At 35.9% G+C, this 24328-nt stretch overlaps 1 protein-coding gene across 8 annotated transcripts in view; it reads right to left on the bottom strand.

Annotated features, from left to right (window-relative positions):
- LRRC4C (leucine rich repeat containing 4C) overlaps positions 1–24328 on the bottom strand; it is a 1215827-nt gene that overhangs the window by 1100615 nt on the left and 90884 nt on the right. Inside the window, exon 1 of one of the 8 annotated variants that reach the window (XM_086677651.1) lies at positions 994–1011. The exons of the other annotated variants lie outside the window; for them this stretch is intronic. The gene's annotated coding sequence lies outside the window, so the exon portion shown is untranslated. Of the gene's footprint in view, positions 1–993; positions 1012–24328 lie in introns of those variants that run through there. 8 annotated transcript variants of the gene reach the window in all.

Raw genomic sequence — 24328 nt, 5'->3', positions numbered from 1 at the left:
AGCTCTTCCTTTTTGTCATTAAATCTTGGGAATCCAAGAAGCAAGTTGGCTGTTTTATTACTTACTGTGCCCTTAGACTTACAACAGTGTGAGGCACAAACTCTTCTCTGACTTAGGAAGGTAACAATGGAAGAAGACAGGGAGCAGGTGTAGGAGATCATCAGTTGTCTATATGCCTCTTATACTGTGTATTTAAAAATAAATGAATTTATTCTGCTCTGGTTTTATAGAGTTTGGTGAGCCAATCTAAACTACCGTCATCACTAGGCAGGGTTACTGCAATTGTTCCTTTCCTGGTCTCCTGGTTTCTTTTTTTGCTTCCACACAGACCATTTTCCATACTGAAAACACAATGATGTTTAAGAATCAACTCAGATATCACCACTTCCCTTCTTTAACTAACTCGCCACTGCAACTGTTTTCATATCTAAATACTTTATCATGGCATAGAAGATCCCACATGATATGGTCCCTGCAGATTTCTCTAACCTCATTCAGAATCTCTGCACCAGAAACAACAAAAGCGGAGTCACAGAGGATTTCGTACTCCAGATTAAAAAATACAAAGAGTTGCCTTGTGGATTCTAGAATGGTTAGGTATTTGCAAAAGGCGTTTGTAAAATCAACCATTTAAAATACTATTTACATGAAAATATTTAATGAAGAGATGTAAGCAAGCTTCAAGTCACTCTGATGGCCATAGAGATTTTCTCAAGGAATTTGTAAGGGTGACTAAGTGTTCTGAGGGACACAAAGAGTCAGAGGAGGATTCCAGGTTCTTGCATGCATATTCATTACACTCTCTAATTTATTACCATGTTTACCACCAAAATTGCAGGGCAAATTATATTCTATATCAGGCCTCAAGGGGGTTTTCATCTTTTTTGGCTTGGCCTAACACCAAAACAAAGCACATTAAAGAGAGGAATTGCAGTTAGTCGTTAATATTTAATGTGATGGAAAAGTTGGTGTTCTTCAAAACACAGTGCTCACCCTTCCAATGAAAAATTAAATCCATTCTAGTCATTCTGCACTTGCAGTCAGAAACCCTCCACAGAGAGGTCCCCCTCCCCCTAGAAGAAACAACAATTAGAGAAACAGGGAAAGAATTTTCTCACTGTGAATTCCTGCTAGGTTGATTGTCCCTACCTTCCATTCCCCCAGGCAGAAAAAGCACAAACAGACCTCTGTTTCCTTTCACTTTCTGTTCCTACTTCAGTGAAATTAGATCAGGGTGAATTAAGAAACATTGCTGTCCTGGGTTGTCTGGGTTGGCTCAGCTGGTTAAGCGACAGACTTTGGCTCAGGTCACAATATCACGGTTTCTGGGTTGGAGCCCATATCGGGCTCTAGGCTGACAGCTCAGAGCCTGGAGCCTCCTTCGGATTCTGTGTCTCCCTCTCTCTCTGCCCCTCTCCTGCTCATGCTCTGTCTCTCTCCTCTCTCTCAAAAATAAATAAACATTAAAAAAAAAAAAAGAATTAGTGATGTCCTAAAATTAATCCTCCTTGACAATGATTAAGCCAGTACAATGCAAGTATGTTTTATCAGACTAGCAATTGTTTAAGATATCCTAGAAGAAAGTTCGCATAAATACTGCAAATACACTCCCTTCTTAGAATTTTACACTGTAGTTCAATTTTAAAAGGTTGTAAACAGTTCTACACTAAAGAACATTATTTAACTGTGACATAGCATTCCAAAGGTGGCTGAATACGGCAATCTTTTTCAAGTCCTACTGATTGGCAACTGAAGTACAGACCAGACAATCTGGCTAAAGAATTTAGAAGGGGCATTAAAGGATAATGGTAAAAAGAAAAAAAATCATGCTAAATTTGTTTATTTATTTATTTAATGCAAGTTAATTAACATATAATTATTGTCATGGCTTTAGGAGTAGAACCCAGTGATTCATCTCTTACATATGACACCCACTGCTCATCCCAAAAAGTGTTCTCCTTTATGCTCATCATCCATATAACCAATGCCCCATCTACCTCCCCTCTAGCAACCCTGTTTGTTCTCTGTATTTAAGAATTTATTATGGTTTACCTCCCTCTGTGTTTTTATCTTACTTTTCCTCCCTTCCCCTATGTTAATTTATTGTAGTTCTCAAAATCCACATATGAGTAAAATCACAGTATCTGTCCTTCTCTGATTGACATATTTCACTTAGCATAATACTCTCTAGTTCCATCTACATTGTTGCAAATATCAAAATTTCATTCTTTTTCATCACCAAGTACTATTCCATTATATATATATATATATATATATATATATATACACACACACACATATATATACATACACACACACACCCCACATCTTCTTTATCCATAGCTATATTCAATATGGTGAACATTGACATGCGTGTGTTAAATTCTTAATCATCTGCTCCCAAATTTAAAAGATTGCATTTATAACTAATGCCAGACACTAATGTAATAATGTATGCAAATATCTAAAATGCAGATGATTCTTTCCTTACATTAAAAATTGTCACACCAGGAAGACTAAAAAAGTTTCATATGTATTTGAAAAGTATACATGTCAATAGGTAATAGAATGGATGTCATATAGATGTACAAGGAAGGCTCACTTATATCTTACCTGCCACAAATTAAGGTTATACACATGGCACCACAGGGCCCATCTAAGGAAACTGATCAAAAGGCTTGAGTTACAGCACAGGGTCATTGTTACTCAGTTATTCATAACTAATGCATTACTCAAACTCCATTCTCCCTACTCTAATATGCCACTTCCACTTTACTCATGGAACAATGCTTGCTTATGTGAAAGTATGGTCATCTAAAGAGAATTTGAAAGCTTTAGTTTTCAAATGCTATAGTAGTATAGTGACTGGATGCCATACTCCATGCACACACACAATGTTTCTATTCCTGAGGACTTATTCCTGAGCCCCTACAGTACAAATCCCACTTAAGTATGTGCCTCAAAAATAGGAAAGGCTGTAAATGTTCAATTTTCAAATTTCAAGGGTCTAATACTTTTTGTAAAATACAGATTTTCCAAGTACTTAGACTAATTCACAGAGATCATTTCTTCATGGATGAAATCAATCCTTATCAATAGGTTACTACAAAGGTACTACATACAGGGAGTTTAGATTTTCTAATTTTACAAATGAGCTAACAGGATTGTGAAAATCCAGGGGGCCACATAAAGATTTTGATAAAAGTGGTCTTTAAAATGTGTAGCTTGAAGTAGCCTCAGGCAGCTAGTGCTTTAGAATAGAAAGCGAGGGTAGTGAGCAGGGAGAATTCAGGTCTGCTATCCTCATTTCAGAAGGCCCCTCTGAATGAAATCTTTTAATATATTTCATAATAGGAACATTACATAAGATTTCATGTGCAATTAAAACAAAGGTTCTACTGCATGTATATGTTTTTGAACCATCGGCTTCAATTGTTTACAAATGAAGAAGATGAAGTCATGAGAAATGAAGAGCTTTGCCCAAGGGCATAAAAGTATGTTACTAGATTATAAGGTCATTTGGCCATGACCTCTGTCAGCCAGTTGATCACTGTCTGTCAGTGTACAAATCTTCATCATTACATAGAACCTCTGGAGTATCTTCCCTAACAGCAGAACCAAACTATAGCTGACATTGCTCATGAATTCCAAGCCTGTGAGTTTCTTCCCCACTATTCCTACCTAAATTATTGAAAGATTTCTCAGAAGTGACATAGAAAAGCCCATTAGGGATCGGAGAAGACACACCATTTTCTTTTACTGCTTCTGGCCTAATGCCTTTAATCTCCAATCACACTGCATTTTTAAAAGAACTCCATTCTATAAAAAAAGAGCCAAAACACAATTCAATGTGATCAGATTTCAGAGTGATTCTCTCTTCCTAGAATTCAGAGACAAGTGAAGTGCTCCACATTAAAAAATAAATAAATAAAAAGCAGAACTATATCATCTACCAGAGATGTAACATGTTCCTGATCTCCCCCAATGCTCCATCTCAGGAAAGCAGAAAACCTTGAAGATTAAGATGACATGAAATGAACAAGAAAGAGTATTACTCTCAAAAGAAAAATAGTACACTTCTTTCGTCTGACTCCTCAGAGTTTTAATGCTTGACCTTCTTTCTTCCTGTTGACACCCATTCATTTTACTCTGCTCGGGTTACACATAATGCAGAGAGGGCATATGAAATTTCAAGGCTATTGCCTCTAAGCTCCAACATACCTACATAATGGGGCAAGGGAAAGGCGCCCACTTAAGAGAAATTCCTGCAGGAAATATGGTGGCAGGTACAGCAAATGGCACTGCTGGCATTAGTATTTGCTCTGTGTTGACTGAACTCATCCAAGAAAAATGAATAATGCAAAGAGAGACGGAGAGAGGAAGAAAAAGAGGATTCAGTGACAAGGATTAGATGGTTCATCCTTACCTTATAATTATCTGTCTTTCTGACTAATAATTTGGGAACATGATGAAGAAGGCAGAAAATAAATATACCTTATCCTTCACAGAGCCATTAGGCACAGCGATGTGGGTCTAAATTATGTCCCAGAGAGTGTACTCTGTGAAACAAAGCCAAAAAATCTGAGCATATAGTTGTTTTGCTTTGTATGATACAGACTTCTGAATGTCCTATCTGCATAAATATGTATCATCCCCAAATTTATTAGAATCTATGTTAACAGTGAATCAGGACACTACTCATATTGTTAATTCATCCAAAGTTGTGTATATATCTTGTTGAAACACTATAATGTACACCTGAAACTAACATAATACTGTATGTTAACTTATCGGAATCAGAATAAATTTTTTTTAAAGTTGTGTATATATGAAGAGGACATACCCAGAGATAGTAAGATGTTGCATGGTTCATTTACATTAATGACATATTGTCCTTCCAAAGTCATGTGGTGTTGGCATTTTTTCAGGCGGATGGTGGTAACTGAAATCAGAAATATCACACATGGTCCTCCCAAATGCTTTCCATTAGGATTGAGCCATGTGAAATACCCATTTTTAGGTTAAATGTGGCTAAATATTTGCAATTTTATATGGTTCAATGTATAGGTGACACAAGCTTAAAAAAAAGAAAGAAAGAAAGAAAAAAGAACATGTCAGAAAACATCCCCAAACCTCTTAAACTAATACACTTATACAAAAAGAACTATTCTAATACAGGACTTGAAAATGTACCCTAATTAATGTAAATCAAGTTGGAGAACTTGCATTACCTACATTCAAGTATTTAAATGACCAGAAATAATATCAAAACCAAGGAGGTCCATTATTGCAAGATGATACAAATAAACTTTCAGGGGTTGCTATGCATTTGTAACATTCACCCTGCTACTTTGCAAAATAGATCTTTGTTTCTGAAAGTATTTCCAGAACAGTAATAGCTTCCCATTATGTTGTGTATTCAATTGATGCTAAATGTTACTGCACTCCACTCTCCTTCTAGTAAGTTGAACTCACCCGTTCCCATTACTTGTATCAAAAAGCACATAAAAGCATGTTGAATATTATGAATGATGCTCTATCCACTATAGATTTCAAACTGTTGACCCTCATGGTTTCAACTCTTGATTCCATATCTACTGGTAGCTCATACTGTGACTTTGTCAAAATTATGAAAAAAAGAGCTTCTCTGGGGAAAGATGAATTGAAAAAAGGCATGTCTTCCTCCAGAGTTCAGATGGACTGTAGTTCAGGGATAGGACTCCTGGGTTGGGGGCCAAATGTACCTTTTTAGAAAAATGTTATTGTGTGTAAGGTACAAGTTGTACTGTTAGGTGGTCCTAACCAGCTGCCGTCAATCCTAGTTGTATAAAATCTTCTACATTCTGGATCATAGACCTTTAGCATTGTTTCTGGAGTGACACTAATCCTCATCCTCGAACCTCGATTCCCTAGACATGGGACCAAACACGCTGGACATCTTGAACTAAGATGGTTCACATTTCTAAACTACATGTTGTGGTATCATTGTTGAAAACTATCTTGGTCTTGTCTGAATATTGCATTCACAGTAGCCAATCTGCTACTGCTAGATTTTCAACAATTTAGCCAAGCACCCAAAGCATGCCAATTCTCTATATATTCTTGTGGGATCGTTATGATATTAGAGTAATATACTTGATTACTAGATAATATATAAAAAAGGAAATCATTAGGTCAGCATTTCCCCCAAGGATTTTTTTTTACAAATCACTAAACCTTAAAGGAGCTCTGCAAGAGTGACTCCATAGATGGGTGAATGCAAATTAACGTATTAATATCTCTGAAAAGTCCTGAATTAAAGAAATGTATTTATCATACTTAATCCAAAATTTCCAAAAAGCATTTGACAACAGCACTCATCTTTCCCTGCATTTTAACTACTGTGGCTTTAGGCCAATCAAAGAAAAGAAACCTAAGACAGCATTAAGTTTGTTGTCAGCCATCCCCAGAGTAATAAATCAGAACAAGTTATGTAAATCTCTCTCAGCTTAACTTTCTCCATTTTAATTAGTGGAAAAACTAATAACCAATCTAATGCTTATGATGTACATCATGCCCTTAATTCTTTGGTGTAGTTTAGCCAGTAGTAGTGATAACAGCAGTAATTAACGACCAAGGTGGAAAAGCAAGATCATGACTAAATATGAAACAGAGCATGATGCACAGGCCCTTCTTTTAAGAATTATAAATAATATATGATCATTTCTTTGAAAATTCCATTCAAGTAAAGTGGCCCAATCTATTTTGTCTTTGTTTCACCGTTGGCCTATACTCAGAAGAGAGCAAAGTCTCATAAAAGACTTGACTCTAGGAGTGAAGAGAGATTAGATTTAGGTGTCTTCTTTGTATTCCCTACTTTTCTAACCTCCTTGTTCTATTTTTCCTTTTCTATATTGTTGTTGACACAAGAGATAGTTATGAGTGGTTTGCAGATACATTATGAACATCTCAAATAGCTAAGTGTAAATTTAAAAGCTTATCAGAAAACTATAGCTAGCAGAACAAAAGCATGATTTTATATTCTAATTTAAGAGACTTTAAAGAAGAGGGAAGAGAAAGCAAACACTAAAGAAAAAGTGATAACGAATACTAGTAAAAAATAGATATTCAAAAATCATAAAGATAATGCAAATGATTTAAACGTGGAAAATAATGGCCTTGTAATATCTCACAAAGCAAGTCATGAGTATATTTCAGAAATAAAGAAAGCAAATCTTAAAGAAGGAAAATAAACTGCCCGAGGCTCACCAGCAGCTGGTTCAGCTAAATTTGAACTCAGGCTTTCTGAATCCAAAGTCTGTGTGTTTAACTTCACATGCTGCCTCATAACTTTGCAAATCTTCTTCACGATGCCTTTTTTAAAGCCTTAAAAACCCAAAGCAGGCATTCTCTACGCATCACCTCTCCATCCTCCTGATCCATCTCAAAGCCCATCAGCATCCCTCATAGGCACTGAGCTTCCACTTTCAGACTGCCCATAACACTCCTGGACTTTAAACATTCAATCTACATGTATAATCATCTACCTTTAGCAAACGAGTTTGCAAGGGGCTTGGAGTCAACTGGAAAGGAAATATACTCAGCCTCTACTTGCATGGATTTTTATGATCTTGTGAAGGAAACAGACAATTGCTTTTTAAATCCCATAAATATCTGAGGGCAAAGTGAAACATGAACTACAGCAGAGATTTAGGTGGTTTTAAGAGAAGAGAGAGGGGAAGAAGGACAGATCATGAAAGAATGTATGGAAGAAGCCATGCTGAGTTTAGACTGAATAAAGAGAAGAGTTAATTAAATGAATTGGTAATAAGCAGATAAGTGTCTTCCACCAGAGAAAAAGCATATGCAAAGAACCTATAATTAGAAAAAGCAAAGGAGGGGCACCTGTTGGTTAAGAATGGGACTCTTGATCTCAGCTCAGGTCATGATCTCACTGTTCGAGAGATGAGCCCCTATGGGGCTCTGCACTGACTGCACAAAGCCTGATCAGGTCTCGGTCTCTGTCTCTGTCTCTGTCTCTCTCTCTCTCTCTCTCTCTCTCTCTCTATCTCTCCCCACCCCCCACCCACCTCTCCTCAGCTCACACACACTCATGCTCACTCGCTTTCCCTCTCTCAAAATAAATAAATAAACTTTAAAAAAATTAAAGGAGATTGAAAAAAAGAAATAGGGCCCATATTGCTGAAGTTTAGAAAGGGACTTAGAATACAGTACAGGAGGAGATCAGAGAGGAAGTAAGGATAACTCACATGGAGTATCTTTTGTTTTGCATCATTATTTTCTACTCCATATGCATAAATCTTAGATATTTCTAATGATACACTTCCAAATAAGATAAATTGAAATACTTACCTCTTCCCTGGAGACTACCACAATGCTAGGCACCAACAAAATTAAATGAGTGGATATTAAAAATGAATTACAACACATGAATTACAGGATATAAATGGTTTGAGCCTAAATCAAAAAGTCTGTATTAAAATTGTGTACAGTGTTAATACCAGCCAGTTTTCCAGGAAACACAGCCTTGGCTTTAAAACAGGAAGGCAGCCTCACAGTTACCATATCCATCACGTGTGAGTGGATATTCAGTTTTTGAATATGGTGATGTCAGGACAGCAGAATGTTTATCCAGGTCACTGGACCATGTTCGGAAAAGAAGGATCTTGGCTTCACCCTGTCCACTGTTCTCCATTTTCATTAACGTTACAATAGAAAAATATGTCAAATTCAGACCATAACCCATTCCATCAACTTCATCCTCTGGTAGGAGTGAGAGAATACAAACAGCAACTTTCTGTACCCAATTTTCTAGTACATAAGCATCTGTAGTCAGCCTTGATTTTAAGTACATTACCAGAAGTAACAGAAAGTATGAATCTGTACGTGATTTGCCCTGAATACTAGATGTCCCAATTTGAGCATCTTGCATAATATTTTTTTTCCAAATACACTACCCAGACAGTTCCAGTCACTAATTCCTTATAAAAAGCAATTTTGTAGTGATCCTTATTATGCTTATATGTGGACATTAAAAGAAAAAAATTGATTTTAAGTCCCATTAGTGATTTCATAGATAAAAATTATACAGGAGTTACAATATATAGTTATAATACATGGTTAACATCATTTAAATTCTACTTCTGTATTCTACTTTGAATTCTTGAGTCTATAAAGTTATGACTAAACAGGGGCGCCTGGGTGGCTCAGTCAGTTAAGCATCCAACTTCAGCTCAGGTCATGATCTCACAGTCCGTGAGTTCGAGCCCCGCGTCAGGCTCTGTGCTGACAGCTCAGAGCCTGGAACCTGCTTCGGATTCTGTGTCTCCCTCTCTCTCTGACCCTCCCCTATTCATGCTCTGTCTCTCTCTGTCTCAAAAATAAATAAACATTAAAAAAATAAAATAAAATGAAGTTATGACTTAACACATTCTTAGTGTCACTAGAAAAAAATTGATATAACTCTAGTGATTCTTAAATCCGGTTCTAGGAGCATAATTTTATTTTAATTCCTACTGATTATTATATTATTCTTGTATTCCAGTCCATATTCAATCTGCATTCATGAAGGGAAGACACTACAATTACAACTTATACAAATCTTATGGAAAATACCTTTCATTGAAAACTCTAATAAGCAATAATTGATAGTATCCTTGGTATAGTAAAATTCACTATATATGTATATACACACACATACACACACACACACACATACATACACACAGTGTTTTATATACATAGTGTTTTATATATATAGTATATATAGCATATGTACATATGCTTTGTACATATACATATGTTATGTACATATATATAGTATATATATATATATATATATATATACACATACACATACATACATGTACAGCACATGCATACTGTTCTTTGTACTTTTTGTATTACCAGTTTCTATAAAAAGCAAGAAAATGCAGTTTATGCTAAAGTAAACATTAGCTTTTATGTAAATGATTAACATATGGATAAGAAAGGATCCTGCACTTAGAACAGAGTGCCAATCCCAAGGTGTGGGTCCAGGAGGCAGGCCACCTCCTGCAAGCTCAACAGCTCAACTCTTTTCATGACTGGGATCTCACACATTTTAAATTCACTTGCTCACAAATCACATCTCTTTTTGTAAGACACAGCAGCATTTTCTCAAGTTTTGTGCTTCATATATTGCTAAGCAAATATTTTTCTTGACTTACGGAGGTAAGAAAAGCCAAGAGAAGAAAACAAAGAAAGGAAAAAGAAAAAGAAAAAGGAAAGGGTGACAAACTCAATGCCAGGCCTATAAACAGCTTCAGTGCAAATAGATTTTAATGGAGAATATGAGTGCCTAAAAGTCACTGAAAATCTGCCTCCTTCTCTCTGTCTCCCTCCCATTCTCTCTCTCTCTCTCTCTCTCTCTCTCTCTCTCTCTCTCTCTCTCAAAGGTACCCGACATAAGACCCTGCCCATCTATAGTCAGGATTGGTTTTCCAGAATCACTCAGAATCACTAGGTGGGGAAGCCTAGTATTTAATCTTCTTTAAACTATGTGATACACCAGTTCTGTTGGCACTGTAACAAATTACTACCAACTTAGTAACTTAAAACACCACCACTTTATTATCTTGCAATTCTGGAGGTCAGAAGTGTGGCATCAGTATCACTGAGCTAACGTCAAGGTATAGGCAGGCCATGCTCCTGTGGAAGACCCTAGGGGCAAATACATTTCCTTACTTTTGCCAGCAACTAAAGCTGCATTCCTAAGACTCTTTGGCTCATGGCCCCTTCTTGCATCTTCACAGGCAGCAGCGTGGCATTCTTCTGACTCTGCTTCCCTCTGCTTCTATCACATGGCCTTTTCTTCCACAGTATAATCTCCCATCTCAAGATCACAGCTACAAAATCTCTTTTGACATATAAGGTAACATGTATGCGAGATAGGACCTGGACATCTTGGGGGGCCGTTATTCATCACATCACAGGCAGGGAAGTGGATACTCTCCTTGTTCCTGTCCAAGTCCCACCCACCATGATTTAATATCTCTGTTTATTAGCCCACTGATAATAAAAGTAAACAGAAAGGATCCCTTTTGTTTCTTTAGCTTTCTCCCTGCCGTTTCTCCTTTACCTGGGCAAATAGTAGGCTTTTTCTCCCTCTCACTGCTTCAGAGGGGCCAGGGTTAAAAGGGCTACCTTCTTACCTGAGTCTTTAGGTGTAAACATTTCCCTCAGTTCATCTAGTTGTAATCTCAATCCTGGGTGTCTTCAAGTGCAACAATAATATTTTCTTATAGAACCACAGTATGATGGAAACTTTGGTGGTCACGTAGTTCATTTCTTTGGCTTTAATTAGGTTTCCCATCAAAAAATGTATCAAGTTCTTAAAAACAAAGTATCTATTCTCAGAGGTTCAAATAGACAAACAACTTAATATATCTTACAGGAATCTGATGCCAAATATCATCTAAATCTTTACATAGCTCATCTTCAAATCCACCCTGAGTGTTCTTATTCTGAATACTCCAATTGAATCCATTTGCTTTCTTAGGACTCAAGACCATATCTGGCTATCATCCCGTAGCATGAATTAAACCAAGTAGGTACTTTACCATTACAGGGAACTCTTTCTTTGTTCCTATAATAATCATGCTTTTTTTCCATAAGACAATAAACTGAGAGGTACCTTAAAATTTTCAGGAGCTTATCTGCACAAACATGGATTCAAACTGGGCATCACCAAATCAAAAGTGGCTACAGTGCCCACTGACCAACCATACGAGGAGAAAAGCTTTCATAGAATAGTCACAGAAGCAAAGCAAGAAAATTATTTGACCAGCTACATTTTAAGCAGCTGCCTTATTTGGGAAGGCCTAGTTCCCTGTTTGTCATTGGTTGCTGTTAAATTTATTTTCCTTGGCAGGTGTGCATTTACAGGAATGGACTCTGGCTCAGGTTTCGGTTGGCTTATGTAGGCTACTAAGGCATGAAAGCCACCTCAGGCTGATGGTCTCCTTTTTAAAATAACTTTAGTATCTTCAAAAATATTCTTGGTTCATAAACATCGTAAGTAAAGAAAAAGAGGAAATAAATTGACTTTTCTTCCCTTTTCTTGTTCTGGTATTTCTCAGTTGGTGTTTCCTGAGGAGTAATTTTTCAATGTTGTAGTTTATGACCTTTTTTCCTACTATGCACCCCCACAAGCCAGAGATATTTTACTTTGGCTGTATAAGGTGCTATTACCAAATAGATTGTCTAGCTTCTGACCCAAGTTTCAGTTAACCAGTTGTGATCACTTCAACCATAACTTCAGTAATGAGAAAACACACAAACAAAATATTTATAAAGGAGTCTCATTCAAAATCCCATAAGGAGTTAAATATGTAGTAGAGGGATTCCCGCTGTGAAAACAGGAGCTCCATTCCAACAGATGCCTTTTTAGAAAGTGATGAGGCAGTTCAAGGGATAGAGTATGCACATTTATTAAGCTAGACACCCCCATAAAATTCCACTAGATTTTATGAGACGTTCATTACTCTTCAGATAAGTCCATGTGTAGAGAGCAACCATTTGTTCCTTACCTGCCACACAATACACACTCAACAACTTAGCTATTATTCACTAGAATTAAATTTAAGAATCTTCAAACAAAACCAAAATGGGAAAACTGCTGAATTAGAACCACATATTAAAAAAATAGCAGTGAAAAAAAGTACAAAATAGAGAAAAGTACACTTGAGACTATGATTGATCGTCAAGTGCAATCAGAAAATTCAGGTGAAATAAAGCTTTATGATATAAGCCAGTTACCAGAGGGAGAAGAGCCTAGAAGAAAATATATTGCTTGTTTTCACTTCAAATTGTTCAAAACAATAAATTACACTCTATTTTTAAGAAATCCTCTGAATAATATGAGTCAAAATAAAGCTTGCTTTCCTTACCTTAGTTTCTCCCACCTAGGTTTGAGAGGAAATTACCTGGCAAATTAAAATCCCCAAATAAAAATTGACCAAGAGTTTAAATTCAAATCCCAAACATGGCTGGTATGTAAGGCAGATTATAGAACTAACTTTGTCCCCTCAAAATTTTTTTTCAGTATTATCTTTATTAGTATTATTTAAAGAATGCTATGACATGATGTGTGTGTGTCATACTTATATTCTACTAGTATATAACCTTTCTGTTCTGAAAAACAGATAAATGTGAAATAGCATTTTATCAGCCTTTTATATAATGATGTGTAGAATAGCAGGGCTTGAGCTCTGAGTTTTCATCACATGCTCCGGTCCTGTATGTTCAATTTCTGCAGTATAACTAGCGAAAACCTGCTATCACAAAATTATGTTACTTTAGACACTGGAGAGCCAGTGTTCTCACTGTGGCTAATTTCAAACAGAACAATGCAGGATTTAACACACGAGATAGCTGCCTGATGCAACATTGGGTGAAGGAGGATATATTCAGTTGATAAAATTAAGTGTAGAAATCAGGCAAAACTGAATTTGATTCAAGTTCTACCACTTACTAATCAGAAACTTTGGGAAATATTTAATTCCTCTGGCTGACTTTTTTTGTTAATTTCAAAATGAGTATAGAAATATTATTCATGGAGTCTGAGGTAGGCTTCACTGAGATAATGCATGTATTTAAATTTTATGATAATATCTCATGTAAAATAAGCACTCAATAAAGCTATTATTTTTTTTTCCACCTGGGTTAGCATTTGTGCTTTCAAAAAAGCTGCTAGATACGTTTGGGTATTTATCTCCTTGGTATATTATATGAATGGGTGTGTGTGTGTGTGTGCATATGTGTGCATGCACACCGCGCGCTCTCGTTGTTTATGCACATCCTAATTTAGACTATCACATCAATTTACTTATACCTGCTAGTCCACTCTACCAGCTATTTTTGGTTGCTAACTAAATGTAATCCTAGACAAAAAATATACGGAAACACAATATGTTTGACAAAAGGGGATGTTAATTTAACCGAAAGCAAATGCAACACTGATTTCATATCTGTGCTCTCATGGTGTAAGTTGAAACAAACAGTACAATAATCCAACAAAAATTTTCAAATTTTTGAATAAAATAGAACTTTAACATAATGTTTTAGCATACAATCATGTTACTGAATGCTAGTTAGCTCTTTAAAGTACCTACTTAAATTAAGTTGAATATGGATGTTCTGCTCTGAATAGTGTCCCTCCAAAATTCATATGTTGAAGTCCTAATCCTCAGTACCTCAGAATATGACTGTAGAGATAAGGTCTTTAAAGAGGTACTTCTATTAAAATTACTTCATTGAAGTGCATCCTAATCCAGTATGACTGATAACTTTATAAAAAGAGAAGATTGAGGGATGCCTGGGTGGCTCACTGAGTTGAGCATCTGATTTAGGCTCAGGTCATGGTCACACAGTTCATGAGTTTGAGCCCCGCATCGGGCTCTCCGCTGTCCGTGCAGAGGCCACCTGGGATCCTCTAACTCTCTCTCTCTACCCCTCCCCCGATCACAGTCTTCCTCCCTCAAAAATAAATAAACATTAAAAATAAATAAAAATTTAAAAAATAAACAGAAGAGATTAAGACACAGAAACACACAGAGGGAAGCCCATGTGAAGCACTGGAGGAAGACAGCCACCCACAAGCCAAGGAAAAACTTCAGAATAACAAACTTGCCAACACTAAGATTTTGGACTTCTAGCCTCCAGAATTGTGAGAAAATAATTTACATTGCTTAAACCATCTAGACTATAGATACTTGTTATAGCAGCCTAGAAAAACAATACAATGGATTACTTCCATTTTAAGGGTGAGGCAGATAGAGATTGAGAAATTTGTGTGTTTTTACGTGATAATTCTCCAGAGCCAGAGTCAGAATTTCAGTCAGTGTCACTAAGGACAGTCTGTGTTCTTTTTACCTCACTACAGTGTTTCTTGTGTAATCCAAAGACATAGGAGTGGTGAATTCATAGGAGTGATGCAGCAGCTCAGCACACAGTCAACTGTGTGATTTGTGGTAATAGAACCATGACTCTACGTGTCTCCATTCCTATACCATGCCTCTTGTCTTTATCATATAGGTCATACTGGGGTATCCAATCCTGGCTATAAACCCCTATTTTGGGAGATAGATTTAAAAAGTACCCAGGACCTTCATCTAAGACCTGCTAAGTTATAATCTTGAACAAGGCAGATGAGTATGTCGAATAAGCTGTATTTTTTAAGAAGTTTCTTAGATAATACACACAGCCAAGCAACATTTGGGAACCCTGGCTCTATGCATTGGGAAGATGGGAGCTTTGAACCAGACACTCATAAACTTAAATCTTCACTCTGCATTATAATTTACTTAACAATTCTTAGTTTCAGATTCTACACATGTAAAATGAAGGACTATAGCCATGCAGACAGTTGTATATATACATCTATATCTGTATCTGCATGTATATATCGTGCATATAGAGCTTTTCTTTAGCCTGTTTTCTTTTAAACACTGAGTATAGACTCTCTGGCAATCTGACTCAGGCATGTACTCTCACCAACCTGACTTATATTTGATCCCTGAACCTTGGCCATTGTAGTTGTAAGCACATCCAAAGGCCTCCCTGCCATATGGATTCCCAGTTACCCAGACTATCAGGTTCACATTTCCCTTAATGATTCATCATTCCCTCCGTCAAAAGGTTATCAGCACAGGAAGAAAATTATCCCAGTAGGGCATTCAAATTCTTATGTGAACCAGATTTCTGGACCAATAGCAATTCCTTCCCCTCAGTTTGCAAGCCAAAATGTGCCAAGTCATTTTACAAAGTGCTTAGGAAATTACTTTCAATGTGATGAGCCAAAATCTCATATTGAGTTAGCATTTCATCTATTTCTGGTAGAAATTTCTCAGGGTACTCAGATCCCAGGCCTTAAATCACAGCAGATATCTAAGCACCAATCATGGCAAGTTTCTTCTTCTTTGTTTCAGCTAGTTGAAAGCCAGAATCAGCTTGACAATCCTACACTCCGATAAATTGCCAACCAAACAGAATGAGATTCACCCATTATTCTTTCTGTCATTCTATCCTCAACAATCAAAGTCCAATCTATTTGCCTTTCAGCTCTTTCTAAATCCCTCCTCTCCCTGAGCTCCCATTTGTGGCACCCTTCTTACTCCCAAGAGTTGAATAGAACACCTGTTTGGACAAAAATCCCATTAAATGCTCAGACATCCAGCATCTCCTCTTTACAAATTCTTACCAAGGGACAAAGATCAATAAGCAGAATACCTGAGTCCTTATCAACCAAACTGAATTAGGTAATGCTGTTTTCTCTAAACTGAATGAGCCCAAAACTCTGAATAACACTCTAAGAATGAGTTTTTTCAGCTGGGGCTCTGAAAGCTTTATGTTGCAATGAATCATTATCTAATGTTGTTCTGCCAACATTCATGAATGGCTGTGCCAGTAAAACATATGGAAAAATCCTCTCTACCTAAGGGCAGAGATACTTCATCCAACATTCCTTGGGGGGACAAAGAAGAAGGAGAAGGAGGAAGGAACTCTTAGAGACTATTTTACATTTGGCTGCTGGGTCATAAAATTCCATAGCACTTTTAGGCTTTGGAAGCTGTCCTCTGTCTATCATCTGTTGCTGTTTTTTGTGGGTTTTTTTTTTTTTTTTTTTTTGCTTTTTTTTTTCCTGCATGCTAAATATCTATTGTAAGAAACCATATGTACGCAAACCTGTTAAGCCTGCGTTTTCACTTCTAAATAGCAGAGAAAGTTGACTTCTTTTTAAAGGATGCCTTCTTATTCTTTATTCTCACATGCGTTTTTCTCCAAGGATGTCATTTAAGTGTAAAACATCCCTTCCCATAGAACTTTAGGTCATTTTTGTTTAAGAAATACTAGTTGAGCACCAATCACATGCTAAGTAAAAATCTAAATGCTAAGTAAAACATGATAAATAAGTCTTTTCCTTATAGAATTTACATTATTATGAGAGGAAAATTCACAGGGGAAAAAGAGATAATCTTATATCATGTAGCAGTTTGAGAGTTTTATACAGCATGTTACAGAAGTATAGCAGAACATTAAGTCTGCCCTGGTGGCAGGAGAGTGTGTTAGGAGAAGTAACATCTGAGATCAAAGGTAATTTATCAAGATAAAAAACAATAGGGTAGGGATAAGGGATGGGGAACATGAGCTGGAGATAACAGGGTGAGTGCTGGATTCCTGCTATAAGCACATTAGTCTTGGGGATTATTGAAACGTTGCCAATTCAAGAACAAAGTAGTAGATGATGAGGTTGAAGAGACAGCAACATTTGAGTCACGGAAGGGTAGGATACTGATATAAGAAAGTGAGATTTCTTCCTCAAAATGATGAGCACTCAGAGAAGAGTTCAAAGCAGGAGTGTGCCATAACCCTGTTTGTGGTCTACGTGGTCTGTGCAAATAATATGGAGACTGGATTTGCAAAGAGAGAAGAACGAGGTGCAAGGGGACTAATTAGGAGGCTCTAGAAATACTTTAGAGAACAGACAGGGACTTCACTCTTAAATACACAGGCAGATATATAGATATGTTTTAAATTATTCACCAAATAGTTTGATTTTTTTCCCAAAAATTAGTCATTCCTGAATATAATCCACTAAGATGGAAAAGCATGTCTATAGATTTATTACATATATTAAGTTGGATGGGGAAAGTTATTTAAATTCACATTTAAAAAACCTCCCCGGTATAATTTTTTAAGCGAGATTGCCTGGATAACTTCATATTACTTAATTATAACAAATAAGAACAAGTTTTATTTGGGTAATTTGTCTGCTGGTGTCTCTTCTTCTGTTCATTTCTGTTACAGAAGAGGAACGTCAGCTTTACTACCCATTTACTAAAAGGTTTGTGCTTGTTCTTTGCTGAGAAAGAGGAGTATTTCCCTGGTGGCTACAAATAAATAAAATTAAAAAATAAAACCTATTTCTGCTGAAATACACATATTGTTTCTCAAAAGGTTCTCAGTCTCTTTGACATATTTAATTTATCTTACCTGCCACCATCATCTTCATTCTAGCCTTGAAATCTGGGTAGAGATCTTGTCATATTAACAATCACTCTTGGGAATTGTAGCTGATAAAATGTCTACAACAATTTATTGCACTTGATTCAGCAGCTGTGCTATTTTGGAAATTCCCTCTTATACCCACAGGAGGACAGATTTAGTCACAAAATAAAACTTTCCAAAGTCTTCAAGTATTGGAATTCTGACTTCATTTATATTAGGAGGCCAGGCTCCAGTGTCTAAACACACAAAGAAACTCTGGTTTTGATTCCTTTAAAAATGTGGTGAGAGGCAGTTGTTGTATGTTGGAAGTAAAACCCATGTTATTTAATGGAAACCCACTTTGCATCTCAATTGTGAAATACTAACCTGGAGGTAACTTGGGGGGAAGAGAACTCAACCAAAAGGAAAGAAAACACACTATCCCCCTGCCTTCCAAATCATCCAGATTATCAAATGGGATGTTTTCTGGCATTAAAGATTACTAAAACTGAATCCTCTTTAAAGAGATTTTTGTAGACTAATGAAGCATAGTTATAAATATTTGTGAGGAAGAATGCACCAAGAACATATCAGAACTTTGCTGAGCTTCTATCTACCCAAGCGTTTTGAAAGACCTTGCTGGACAGGACAGAGAGCCTTACAACATGTTGATGTACTTAACTCCAGCCATATTGATTTCACGGAAAACAGAGACAGAAACTGACAAGAGTTTGTACACCTGCCCGGGACAGGTTGGAAGTGCTGTATTTGGTTTCTACCAAGGGAGAGGTAGCCAAATAACCATGAATGAAAAGAAGGAAAATACTTATTGAGCTCTTGCTATAAACGTTGTATTATTTAATCCCTACCACAAACATCTGAGGCAACTACTATTTGAGTATAATTTTGCTTTTGACATATGAAAAAAATTGAAAGTTGGTAAAACTTTATAACATTTTCCAGCTCATATATTGGTACATACATTTTGAATCAGTCTTCTTAATTCAACAGGCATTTTCAGAAAGAGGAATAGTTGACGTGTCGTATTTCACAGGGGTAATTTTGGAAAGTAGGCCTTTAAATATCATAGAAACTATGAACTATTAAACATCAAATATTTTAAATCACTATAAGGAGAGAAAAAGTTATTCTTACCCATTTCTGGGCCTAACCCCGTCTCTGATGCCCACTGAACCATGGCATTCAACCCTAGGGTAAATCTGGGCTGGTACAGTGTTTGGGAATAAAACAGGTAACCAAAAGGACTGGAGTATGAGATAGGTGAGGTTTGTGTGCAAGAGGACAGCTAAAAAGAAGTCATGGAATCATACACATACAACCCTAGTATATTCCAGAAGGATCATACATCACTCCAAGTAAAATTTTCATTCTCTAAAAAAATTAACTATAATTTAAATATACCTCAAATTAATCACTAAACAGATTTACCTATTTAGTAATAAAACTTAATCTGTTTCTTATTTTAAAATCTAGAGGAAAAATACCTTTTCCTTTCTGTGGTTATGATTACACTAACACATTATTCATTTAGCAAACATCTTCAAAGATTATTAAGTTATTTTCCTTGGAGCAACCATATTTATGGGGGGGGGGCAGAATACATATTAGACATTTGGAGTGATTAAAGTCTACCTGGACCACAATATAATCTCTTGGGTTTAATTCACACTGAGCAGTGAATCCCAATTAAATATTTTACCAATTTTTTCACATTTTTGTAGGAAAGAAATATTATATTTGATATATTAAAATCCTTTGGACACATTCTTTTAAAAAGACATGTAATAAATTTAATTATGTATATTACATATACACACATACATTTCCTAAAATATATTTGTGTGTGTATATATATACACACACACACACACACACACACACACACACACACACACACATATACACACAGATCTAAATGTGGTCCATTAGTTTGTTTTTTTTTAATATCAAATGGTTAAGGGGAGCCTGGGTGGCTCAGTTGGTTGGGTGTCTGACTTCGGCTCAGGTCATGGTCTTACAGTTCATGAGTTCAAGCCTGGCGTTGGTCTCTATGCTGAAAGATCAGAGTTTGGAGCCTGCTTTAGCTTCGGTCTCCCTCTCTCTCTGCCCCTCCCCCACTCACTCTCTGTCCCTCTCTCTCTCTTTCTCAAAAATACATAAACATTAAAAAAAAATTGTTAATACCAAGTAGTTAAAAAAAATCAAGTGATTAACAAATTATTAATTTAGAAAATTAAAATCCTTCGTATTGAAGTGAGGGACAAAAGACATGGAAAGGGTTGGAGTTTTCTGTTGTTCACATTATTGGTAGAAAAACAAAGATTTTACCTCTTTATAGGGTTGCTTTTACATAACTGCATTACAACAATGGTATTGAGAATACCCCTTGTCAATTTATAATCTAGGACTTGAATCCAGGTATCTCATTGCCCACGATCTTTTGCTGAATAAAGTTCCAAAGGATAGAACTGTAAAAATATTTTATAAAACTCCTTTTATAAAATGCAGGCCACAAATTTATAGGATCAGTAAAAATGTATAAGCAGTAGCAGGTGTTTATCAGAATCATGGATTACCATCTAAGTTCAAACAGTCAGAACTTCAGTAAAAGTATAAACATATTTCTACTTGATATGCTTTTACTGTTTTCCAATATTCAGTAAAACATTGGTATTCAATGTTGGATAACACTAAAGTGAATATATATCTTCTATTTGTTTAAAAATAATTTTAAAATTGTTTGGACTTGTATATATGTACTTTAATCAATATTTTGCCCATTCTGTTAGATGCCATTAACTTCTTTTTTGCCTGTAGTCAAATTTTATAATTCCCACATTTTTTACCCCAGGTAGTCTAGGTAGAATGTTAACAGCATCAACTGGATTCCTCGCTTATCTATGTGATCTTGATGACTTGCTTGAACTTTCTAGACTTTGGAATGGAATTGCTTTGATTCATCTGAATGGCCCTCCTTAATTAACGGGATTTCTTGGAGCCAACACCTTACAGCCTTAAGGTTTCAATTGATATTTTTAGTCTCATATTCTATCATTTAACTTTTACCTGAGCAATCTTCAGTATCACCAGATGTGCCAATAATCACACTATATGATATTATGAGCCTGTGTGGTATAATCTTTTATCAGATGTGAGGATCTACTGATTTTATGCATATTCTGGAGAGGAAAATAAAGCAATAAATATTTCTTTAACAGGGGTGGAAAAAATCTTACCTCACATGTTTAACTTGAATATAATCAATCATACTCCAGAATTAACTTCCAATTTATAGGACATTAAGGGAATAGAGGAACAAGTTAATGACACCAAGAAGAAATAATCATATAAATTTAGAAAATGGAAAACAACTAATATGATCTCTTTAAAACACAAATGTCAAGAATAAAAGGTGGAAAGAAGGAATACTGTTCTAAATTAATAGACAGAACATAACTAAATGCAATGTTTAGGCATTTACTGGATTCTAGTTCAAACAAATCAACAGTACAATACATTGTGGAATTGCCTAAAGAGAATTTATTATGGACAGGGCATTAGATGATTTTGAGAAATTACTGTTAACTTTTTACGCAAAATAATATTACAATTACATAGGAAAATGTCTTTACTTTTGAGAGATTCTTATGAAAATATTTAGGGATAAAATAGTTATATATATTATATTATATATATATTTATGTAAAATAATATTACAATTACATAGGAAAATGTACTTTTGAGAGATTAATATGGAAATATTTAGGGATTAATTATATATATATACATATACATATACATATGTATATACATATACATATGTATATGTATATGTATATATATATAATATAAGTCAGTCAGTCAGTTAGCATCTGACTTTGGCTCAGGTCACGATCTCACAGTTCATGTGCTCAAGCCCTGCATGTGGCTCTGGGCTGATAGCTTGGAACCTGGAGCCTGCTTCAGATTCTGTCTCCCTCTTGCTCTGCCCCTCCCCTGCTTACGTCTGTTTCTCTCTCTGTCTCTCTCAAAAACAAATAAAAACATTTTTAAAAATTTAGAACTATTTTTTTTTTTAATATATACAAAGGCAGGGGCACCTGGGTGGCTCAGTCGGTTAAGCGACAACTCCTGATTTCGGCTCAGGTTGTGATCTCGCAGTTCATGAGTTCAAGCCCCATGCTGGGCTCTACACTGACAGCACAGAGTCTGCTTGGGATCATCTGTCTCCCTTTCTTTCTACCCTTCTCTCTCTCGCTCTCAAAGTAGATAAACATTTTAAAAAATATATTCCAAGACAACAATTAGTAAAGCAAATATGGTAAAATATCAAAAATTACTAACACACATGATAGGGTTAAATATCTATATGTGCAATTATTCTATGTATTAGAATATTTCCCTAATAAAACAGAAAATTTAAAGAAAAGGAAAATTTTAATGCCGGTTAGTAACAGGACATCAGGAATTGTGATATATGGAAGTTCCTCTTTCCGATGATGTTTATACTGGGGAATGGAGGGGATACACATTTCCTAGAAGAATCACCTTTAGACTGAACTACTGTGACTAGATAAGGAATGGGGTTCATAGGAATGCAGAAAACTACTAATGCTCAGATATAAGGTTAAGGCATACATCTCATTAGGAGAATCATTTATTATATTGGATCATTACGGCCAATATTCACTATGTATTTCAATCATCCATTTATTCATCCAACAAACATTTGAGCATCATTCTTAACATCTATCTATCATGATATAAATATTGTAGGACTGTTACTGCCTATGCCAGATTGAGAGGGCAGAAAGACAGTCAAATGGATACATCGCCATTCTACACAAGTATTAGAGTCAAAGTATGAATGAATAACTATGATGGCAGAGAAGAGAGAGTAACCACTTTTGCCTGCATGTCTGAAGTATCCTGCAGACATGAATCCTCATTTGAGACTGAAGGAACACATTCTAGGTGAAAGAATAATACATAAAAATATGTACAGGTAAGCAAGGAGATTTCAAGAATATTAATAAACATAGTATAGGGTTTGGACAGACTTTTAAGAGAGGATGCTGATTAGGAAAGTTTGGATCAGAATGTAAAACCTTTTGTATGTCAGATTGAGGAACTGAAATCAGATATTTTATTTTAATACAGTATTCAAAACTACCATAGATGTTGCAGAAATCTAACAATAAGATAATTAGCATTAATTTTAGTCGTGTAAAATTTTCTCCTCCTAAAGAAATTCATTCTGCAGAGAAAGCAAATAAAAATTTTAAACTCTAAAAATGGACTGAATTCCCAGGAGAATTACAATATAAACACCCACTGCACTCTTTATTTCTTCTTCTTTGCCTGGCCACAGGGGAGTGGATTTACTAAGAATATGTCACTTTGCCAGCCTTGCTTCTCTGCATAAATTGGGCTTGCTAAAGAAAGAAATAACGAGTCTGAGATGCCTTACAGCCTTACAGATTGTCCAAATGTCTGCAAATGGGGCTGATCAGTTAACCCAAGTAGGTGACATACAAGTCTCAGCTGGGTACAAGTAGATCTTTAACTAATGACCAGACTATAAATGCTGGTCCCCAGGAAATAATTATCTTATCTCCAATAGGAATAACAATCATATACTTTTGATAATGGTTAAAAACTAGGGATAGTTAAAATGACCAACAATAAAATGATGGTAAAATAAATTACTAGATCCATAAAGAAGCATATGACCTATACTCCAATGCATATTTATGAAGTATTATGATTAATGTAAAAATTGTTAATTATAAATTTTAAAGTGTATAAATATGTGCATAATACACAACATATACAGATACATAGAAAAAATAACAACATAAATTAAAATAGTGGTTAATTCTAAAGACTGAGATTATAGGTAATTCAAATATTTTTCTTACACTGTTTTATAATTTATATTTACTAATAGATAAATAGACATAATCACTAGTCTTTTTTTTTTTTTAATTTTTTTTTCAACATTTATTTATTTTTGGGACAGAGAGAGACAGAGCATGAACGGGGGAGGGGCAGAGAGAGAGGGAGACACAGAATCGGAAACAGGCTCCAGGCTCTGAGCCATCAGCCCAGAGCCCGACGCGGGGCTTGAACTCACGGACCGCGAGATCGTGACCTGGCTGAAGTCGGACGCTCAACCGACTGCGCCACCCAGGCACCCCATAATCACTAGTCTTAATGAAGAGAAGAAAAGAGGCAATTAGTCCTCAATGGAAAAAAAATATGAAAGGGAGGACAACTT

This window comes from Puma concolor, chromosome D1 (genome assembly GCF_028749965.1).
Source record: "Puma concolor isolate L17-30 chromosome D1, mPumCon1.1.hap2, whole genome shotgun sequence".
NCBI classification, from domain to species: domain Eukaryota; kingdom Metazoa; phylum Chordata; class Mammalia; order Carnivora; family Felidae; genus Puma; species Puma concolor.
The sequence above is the reverse complement of the archived record's forward strand: the minus strand, read 5'-3'. Positions and strand labels throughout refer to the sequence as shown.